Genomic DNA, 9,696 nt, shown 5'->3' on the forward strand with positions numbered 1-9,696 from the left:
GCAAGTTGGAAGAAATAACTTTCACCCAAGATCTAATTAGTTGTTGAATAAGTGCTCATAAAAAGTGGTTTCAATATGTCTTTTCTTCCATGCTAAACTTGTCACCCATTTCTTAAACCAATAGGCTACCAATTTACTTAAAAGATATCTTCTATGGCCCCTGATTGTTTTTTCACCCTTATCAGCTCAAATGCATACATTTGCATTGACTTGAATTATAATCCTCTCTCATCCTTTGTACAAAACTCTCTATTCAGAGTTCCATGGAGAATAAAAACACAGTGCATAGACATCAAGTATGTGTTGGCCACTGGTGTAGGTATTGCATAGAGGAATCAGATAAGTGAAAGGGAGTATTTTTAGAATTCAGGTAGTATATTTGGAATACATCATAGAACTTTTTTGTTTTATTATTTAAAAAATCTTTTTTTTTCCCTAGCATGTTTGGATCAGTGGTGAGAGCATCGTCCTGAAGACTAAAGTGTCCTGGGTTCAATCCGCCAGTCAAGGGCATGTACCTTGGTTGCAAGCTCCTCCCCAGCCCAGGCCCTGTAGGAGGCAACCAATCCATGTGTTTCTCTCACATCGATATTTCTCTCAGTCTTTCCCTCTCTCTTCCACTCTCTCTAACAATCAATGGAAAAATATCCTCTGGTGAGGATTAAAAAATATTGTTTTCCCCTAATCTCTTCTCCTTTCTAACTAATCCTACAACCCCCCCCTCTCCTCTGACAAGGGGTCAGACTGTTCTCTATGAGTCTGTTTTTATTTTTGTTTTTTCTCTTCTTCTTCTTAAAGCAGGCTTTTTAACATTTCTTTTAGTACTAGTCTGGTGGAAATGAACTTCTTTACCGTTTTCCTCTCTAATAAGCTCTGTATTTTTCTTTCAACATTAAATGATAGCCTTGCTGGTTAAAGTAGTCTTGGTTGTATGTCTTGCTTTTCATTATTTTAACTATTTCTTTTTAAAAAATATATTTTTATTGATTTCCGAAAGGATGGGAGAAGGAGAAAGAGATAGAAACATCAATGATGAGAGAGAATCATTGATTGGTTGCCTCCTACATGCCCCCTACTGGGGACCAAGCCCACAGCCTAGGCATGTGCCCTGACCTGGAATTGAACTGTGACCTTCTGGTCCATAGGTTGATGCTCAACCACTGAGTCACACCAGCTAGGCTATTTTGACTATTTCTTGACAATTGCTTCTGGCCCAAAATGTTTCTGTTGAGAAATCAGCTGACAGTCTTATGGGAGCTCCCTTGTAGGTAACTAACTGTCTTTCTCATACTGCTTTTAAGATTCTCTTTTTTGTCTTTAATTATGCCATTTTAGTTATGGTATGTCTTAGTGTGGAACTCTTTGGGTTCATCTTGTTTTGAACTCTTTGGGCTTTTTGGACTTATGTGTCTTTTTGCTTCACCAGGTTAGTGAAGTTTTCTGTCATTGTTTCTTTAAATAAATTTTCAGTCCCTTCACTCTCTTTCTTTTCTGGTACTCCTATGATGGGAATGTCATTATGCCTCATGTCATCCCAAAGGTCCCTTGAACTGTCCTCACTTTGTAAAAATTATTTTCTTTTTGTTGCTGTGATTGAAAATTATTTTCTTTTTGCTGCTCTTTTTTCTGCCTTGTCTTCCAACTTGCTGATTCGATCCTCTGCTTCATACAACTTACTGTTTATTTCTTCCAGTGTTATTATTTATTTTAGGTATTCTATTCTTCATTTTTGTTTTTTTCATGTCTTTCTCATTTGGTTGTAGTTCTCACTAAGAATCTTGTAGTTCTTGCTAAGTTTCTTGAGCATCTTTATAACCATTTTTCTTGGCTCCAAATCTGAAAAGTTTGCTTGCCTTTATTTTACTTAGTTCTTTTTCTGGAGATTTTTCTGTGTGGTTTTTTTTTTTTTTTTCATTTGGGGCATTTTTCTTTGTCTCTCCACATTGGTTGCCTCTTTGTGTTTGTTTTCATCTATTAGGTAGACCTGCTATGCCACCCAGTCTTAGAAGTATGACCTTAAATAGTAGGTGTTCTGTGGGTTCCAGTGGAATGGTCCACCTAATCACTTGAGCTGAATATACCAGGATTGTCTCTTGTGGGGTTATGTGGACTGTCCTGTTGAAATTGAGTCATGATTGCTATTGGCTTGTTCCTGTGTGAGATTGACCCTCAGCCTGGCTGACTGTGAGGCTCAACCTCAAACACTGAGTGTGAGCTCCTGTGCAGGAGCTGCCACATGACAAAATTTGCTCAGCAGAGTCTGGTACTTGCCATGATCTCCCTTTGGATATGCCACTTGTGAAACTTATTGGATCCTGTTCTAATGCTGTCTGAAGCTGGCCATTGGGTGTGTTGGTTCTGGGGTCCTGAGAGGACTCTAGTGCAGCCAATGTCAGATGTTGCTTGTAACTGGCTCTGGGTAACATGTTTGAAACTAGAGAGTGATCCACAGTGTGTGCCTGCCTTTGCTGAGCCTTGGCATGTGTGGGAAGTACCAAGCTGTGCACCAGGCCTGGCTTTTACCAGCACTGGGCCCAGGTGAAGGTCAGTAAAAGTCCTAAGTCACCCCAACATCTGCTTCTGCTTATTTTTGCCTCCTGGCTGCCTGTTAGACACAGTTACTGAAAGAACCTCTAGTGTACTTAAGTTGCATGAAGTTAAGTTCTCATTCAGTCACCTGGTGGGAGCAAGTAGCGCTCACTAGATCAATACAGGTTCAAATTCTGTGCCAGTGCTGGGTTTGAGGCCATTCAGCAAAGATCCCTTCGTATACAAAATCTAGCTGCCAGCTGCTGGCTGCTCACATGCCTTTGTGGTGGAGCAAGGTCTCGGGGAGTCATCAGGTAAGGTGAGCAGAGTTTATCAGGCTCAAACAGACCTCTATTTGGCCATGTGTAAGGAGGGCTCTGCACTGCTCAGGTATGTGATGGGAAAATGGTCCCTGTCCTAGGGCTACATAACAAAGTATGTCCCAGATTCTTCTAGGAAGAACCTAAGTTCATCTGGGTGGGACCTCCAATAGTTGGGAGGAAAAGGCTAATGCATCACCCATGATGGGAAGGTGCTGTTCAGGGTTTGAGGAAGGTGGGGAGTGTGCTCTCTGCCCCAGAGCCACACAACTTAGTCTGTCCTGGATTTTCCCTACCCTCAGCAGAGCCAGGAGTCAGGCAGGTAGGGCCACTGGAAATGTGGATGTTGGGTCAGCCAGGAGCCCAGAGGGTGAGGCTAGTGTATCTTTGTGACGGGGGAGTACCAGTCAGGTTCATGGAAAGTGAGGGGATGACCCTCACTCTAAAGCCACAAAACTCAGTCACTGACAACCTCTGATTCTGCCTAAACTTTTACACCCTAGTCAAGGCAGCTGGTTTTCAGCAGGGTGTAAGCTTTTATGGTAGAGTGAGAAGGAACCCAGAGGGTGGTACTTCTGCTCCTCCCCCCCACCCCCCAGATTTGTTGCACAGCAGGGTAGTGCTCCACCCAAGAATGATGGCATCTGTGTTGTGGGAGAGGAACTAAGCACAGGACCCTGATGGCTGTCCCTTCTGCTTTCTCCCCAGAGCCACACAACCCAGTCTCTCCTCACAGGACTTCAGTCTGCTCTCACTGCCCCTCCCTCCATCAGAGCCCAAGGTGAGTGGCTGAAAAAATATTCTGTGTGTTTGACTTTTAAGAGGGCACCTGTGTTTCTAACAGAATTTACTCTCTCTCTGACAGAATCCTTGCTGATTTTCATAGCCAGATGTTATGTGGGTGCCTGTTCAGGCTCTGGTGCTCTGGGCTGGAGAGCCCTGCGTGGTGTTTAGACATCACATTTCTCAGGGGGAAACCCCCACAGCTCAGATATCTCACTATAATCTCAGCTGCTGCTCATAGGAGTGAGGCCAGGCCTCTTCACATCTCCGCCCTTCCTATCATTGTAGATAAGGTTTCTTCTGTAAATGCTTAGTCATAAGACTTTTCTTCAGCTTGTCTTTAATTGTTTATTCAGGATTATTGTTCTATAATTTAGTTGTAATTCCTGTTTGGTCCTGGGTGTAGGTGAGTGTATCATCTACCTACTCTGCTGCCATCTTGGATCACTCTTTGCTTAGAATTTTTATTTTTTTAAATATTTTTTTATTGATTGCAGAGAGGAAGGGAGAGGGAGAGAGAGATAGAAACATCAGTGATGAGAAGGAATCATTGATCAGTTGCCTCTTGCATGTCCCCTACTGGGGATCGAGCCCACAACTGGCATGTGCCCTGACCCAGAATCAAACTGTGAAATCTTGGTTCATAGGTTGACAATCAACCACTGAGTCACACTGGCTGGGCCCTAGAATTTTTAATAAACAATATGAAGGCCACCTTGCAAAAATATGCTATCCTGTCATGGTTCCCAAGGAGCACTTGAAGGAATATATGCTGAGAGGTTTCCTCTTTCCTCCCCTGTCATGTCCCGCTGAAATCCCTTCATTTCTTAGTTATTTTCTCCTTCATTCCTCCATCCTCTTCCTTCTGCTGTTATTGTTGTTATTATTTGTAAATATTGCTCCACATTTTTAGGTTGCACCTGAAATATAAGATTTCAATTTTAACGTAGTATCTTTGAAATAATTTTCAATACATTTAAATAGGAAAAATAATTTTATGAGATGAGAAATATAGGGGTTTTGTTATGTGTGTTTAGGAAGAAGGTATTTAAGGAAAATAAAGGGAAAAGCATGTTTGGGTACGTCATCTATGCATTCTTTTGAGATATTTCTGGAACAAAGTTGTATAGTAAGATAACATAGCTCTCATATGTCATGAATATGTAATGGTAGTTATTATTTTAAAAAACCACAAATTTGTAAATAAGAAGCTCGAACTTACTTGTTTTAAAGCAAAACAAATTTCTAATTATGTCTCAGCTATTATTGCAGCAATTGCCACTAGATGTCAGGCAGTTCTTACTGTCTTCTCACAGGTTCTGTTGAAGAATATTACATCCCTCAAAATTTAAATCTTAGACTCATAGAAGTAAGGCTTTTAAAGATACATTAGGATATGATAAAGTTAACTAACACTAAGATTGTATCTAAATATACAATGAAAAATCATTTTGATCAAATTTACCTGTTAATTTAATCAAACTTATATTGATAAGTTTATTTTATGAATTTGACAAATACTTGCCAGGCTTTTATCTTTATTTTTATCTATAAATATAGATTTTAAACATATATATAGATGTTGTTGTACTATATTCATTCAATTTTAGCCCTGAGTAATATATTTGTATTCAAGCCATGCAAAGTCAATACATGTTGGGTCTGTGCTGTGACTTTGGCAAAATCTATTGTACAAGCAGAACCTTGTTGGACTCTATAGAATTTTGTTCTGAAATAATGTGCTCACAGATTAGGAAGAGAATGCTACCTTGTTTTTAAAATAAATTTTAAAGAACCTTGTTTATACACTTAGAAGACTTGTGTTAAATTGTTGAGCTTACACTTACACTGTCCTAAATGCATCGTGGATTAATTGCATGGCCATTTATCCTATCTGCTTTATAATTCTCTAATCTGTAATTCATTTATGTGAGAATCACATGAGATAATATGTGAGGAAAATTATTACAGAATTAGAAAGTCCTTATCATTGTTATAATTTACATGTGAATTGGGCTGTGAGAAGTCCTGGAATCTCTCCTAATCTCTCTAGTAATAACTGGGGTTAGAGGAATAGGGGTGCGTGGGGGCTTGAATGACAAGGGACAAACTTAAAATTGAATATTAAACTTCCTTGTTGTAAAATTGTCTGTTGAGTACTCGCATTTCCTCCCTGCCCACCTTTATCTTAACCCGGCAATTTTTGAGCATACCCTCTCTCCCTTGATTCCCTGCTCCCATTTGTGACCTCCAGCCTCCTTTTATAAACACTATACACTTGTTGCTAACTTTTGATGTAAAATCAATCACCCATCTTTGGATTTACTGTTACTTTCCATATCAGGTTCTTGAGACATAGTCCTCACTCAAAGTGACCTACACAGGTATTTGCTAAATAAAATGCTTCCTACCTTGAGTGAAGCTCTTGATGCCAGTTGTGAAAATACATTTTATTTCCTTTTAAATTAACAGGTCACATAACTTTGGTACTTATTACACTAAATCCATTAGCCCTGTAGACCTAGTATCAACAGGTATTATGGAATGAGAAATAAAGCCTTTACATTTTCATATTATGAATATTGTTTTCTAACATTTTAAACTCAGGTTTATAGAGTTAAGTTGATTCTACTCTATTTTATGAAATGCTATTATATTAGTACTAGAGGGGGAGTGCATGAAGTTTGTGCACTCTGGCGTGGGGGGGCACCCCTTAGCCTGGCCTGCACCCTCTCGCATTCCGGGAGCCTTTGGGGGATATCTGACTGGAGGTTTAGGCCCACTCTCTGGGGGTAGCGGGCCTAAGCTGGCAGTCAGACATCCTTAGTGCTGCCGAAAAGGCAGGAGAGACTCCTGCCACTGCCACTGCGCTCACCAGCTATGAGCCTGGCTCAGGGCTTATGGCAAAGAGGCGCTCCCCCTGTGGGAGCGCACTGATCACCAGGGGAAAGCTTCTGCATTGAATATCTTCCCCCTGGTGATCAGTGGTCATCATAGCAACTGGGTTCTGCCGTTTGGATGGTTTGCATATTAGCCTTTATCATATAGGATATGCAAATCCTTGTATTTGTTTTCTGTTTCTTATTATTTTCACTTTGTTTCCTATCCTGGATTATAACCAAATGAAATGCTCAGCCTCTCTGACTCTTTCTTGTTCAAACCTATGTTCTTGCAAATAAACATGGTTAATCATTAAAGGAATTTTTCTTTTGGCTGAGTTTTTACAAAAACAGCCACTTGCTAGATGGTACTTTTCTAGAAGAGATGGGGAAATGGGTACAAAAAAAATAATTATTGGTTATCAAAGATTTGTAGCAGCCTCAAGACTAGACTCAGCTCAGCTGGGACCCACAAACCTGAAACAACAGGATTTAGAGATTTGGTTGTCTTCCTCAGACCCCTGCTGGTGCCTGTATGTTTGCAGTCATCAATCACCTCTTGCCCCTCTCATTTGCCCTTTCCTTGATATAAAAGAAACCTGAATTCTGCCTTTTTTCTTAGTGATTTTTTTTTTTTTTTTTTTTTTAGAGAATGAGAGCAAGGGAGAGAGAAACATCAATTTCTTGTTCAACTTATTTATGCATTCATTGGTTGATTCTTATATGTGCCCTGACTAGGGATCAAACCCACAACCTTGGCATATGGGGCAATGCTGTAACCAACTAAGCTATCTGGCCAGGGCTGCACTTTCTTTTCTTTTTCTTCTTTTTTTTAGTCCTTGCCTGAGGATATTTTTCCATTGATTTTTAGGGAGAGTGGGAGTGAGAGGGAAAGACAGAGAGAAACATCTATGTTAGAGAAACACATTGATTGGTTGTCTCCTGTATGAGCCCTGACCAGGGCCCTTGATCAGAATCGAATCCAGGACCCTTTTGTCCACAGGCTAATGCTCTAACCATTGAGCCAAACCAGCTAGGGCCAGGGCTGCACTTTCTTAACATGGGTTTGAGGTACCACTAGCGTTCTCATTTTTTTTGGTTGGCACCTTCTGAAAAATAAAACATTCATTACTCCAAACTGATGTTTTCTGGTTTGGCCTGTTGAAGTGAAGGGAACACAAATTTGAACAGATAATATCCTAACTCCCATATTTTTCTTACATTTATTAATTTAATGTACATCTACCAAAACTTCCTGCCCTATATTTACATACATATAAGTACAGAATTTTATATATATCTATATATGCTTGAGTGTATGTGTATACTCATCCATGTTTATGTTTAAAAGAAGCAAAGTGGCTTGATCTTAAATCTTATTTTTTCTATCCTATTTTTTTCTATGTCAATGAGAAATCATATTGGGAATATTTCATATCAATATCATAAGAATAATTGCACTTAAATCATACATGAAAAGTGCTTATTCAATGGTGAAGGGGTTCAGAACAACTCTCCAAAATATGTCCAAAACTCAATCAGGAAGAATCTGAAAACTTCTTTAGGCCAATAACTACTGATGAAATTAAGGCAGTAATAAAAACAAACAAAAAACAAACAAAAAAACTTCCAGCAAACAAAAGCCCTGGTCCAGACAGCTTTACAGGAGAGTTTTACCAAACATTCAAAGAATAACTAATAAGTATCCTCCTCAAACTATTCCAAAAATTCAAGATGGAGGAATACCTCTAGCTCTTTCTATGAGGCTGGCATTACCCTAATCCCCAAACCAGATAAAAACACTATAAAGAAAGAGAACTACAGGCTAATATCCCTGTTGAACACAGACACTAAAATCCTCAACAAAATTTTACCAAATCAGATCCAGCAATATATTTAGAAGATCATACACCATGACCAAGTGGGATTTATTCTGAGGATGCAAGGCTGGTACAATATACTCAAATCAATAAATGTGATTCAGCACATAAACAGGTTGCAAGTCAAAAATCACATGGTCATATCAATAGATGCAGAAAAAGCATTCAACAAAATGCAACATCCTTTTCTGATAAAAACTCTCAGCAAAGAGAAAATAGAGAGATCATATATCAACATAATAAAAGCCTTATATGACAAACCCACAGCCAACATCATACTCAATGGGAAAAAACTAAAACCATTTTTCCTAAGAACAGAAACAAGACAGGGATGACCACTTTCACCACTCCTGCTCAACATAGTACTGGAAGTGCTGACCATAGTGATCAGACAAAGAGAAGAAATAAAAGACATCCAAATTGGAAAAAAGGAATATAAAATTGTCATTATTTGCAGATGACATGTTATTATACATAGAAATTCCTAAACATTATATCAAAAACTACTAGATTTAATAAGTGAATTTGGCAACATAGCAGAATAAAAATTAACCCCTAGAAATATATGGTATTTTTATACACCAATAATGAATTGTCAGAAAGAGAAACTAAGAAAAATCTAATCACACTTACCATTGCAACAAAAATTTTAAGATACTTAAGTATAAACTTAACTAAGGAGGTAAAAGACCTGTACTCAGAAAACTAGAGGACACTGAAAAAGAAAAAGATAAAGGAAGATATATACAAGTAGAAGAATATGCTGAGTTCATGGGTTGGTAGAATCAACATAATTAAAATGTCCATACTACCCAAAGCGATCTATAGAATTAATGCAATCCCCAATAAGATACCAACAGAATATTACAAAGACCTAGAATAAACTCTCCAAAAATTTATATGGAATAAACAAACAAACAAACAAAAAACAATGCTTAATAGCCACAGAAATCTTAAGAAGAACAAAGTTGGAGGGATAATAATATCAAGTTATACTACAAAGCCACTCTACTGAAAACAGCCTAGTACTGGCACAAGAACAGACATATAGACCAATGAAACAGAACAGAGAACCCAGAAATCAACCCAAGCCATTATGCAAAATTCATATTTGACAAAGGAGGCAAGAGCAGCAATGGAGATAAGACAGTCTCTTTAATAAACGGTGTTGGGAAAATTGGACAGACAAATGCAAATAAATGAACCTAGACCACCAACTTACACCATACACAAAAATAAACTCAAAATTGATAAAAGACTTAAATGAAGATATGAAACTATAAAAATCTTAGAAGAAACCACAGG

The sequence above is a fragment of the Myotis davidii genome, unplaced genomic scaffold, assembly GCF_000327345.1.
Source record: "Myotis davidii unplaced genomic scaffold, ASM32734v1 scaffold409, whole genome shotgun sequence".
In the NCBI taxonomy this organism is placed as follows: domain Eukaryota; kingdom Metazoa; phylum Chordata; class Mammalia; order Chiroptera; family Vespertilionidae; genus Myotis; species Myotis davidii.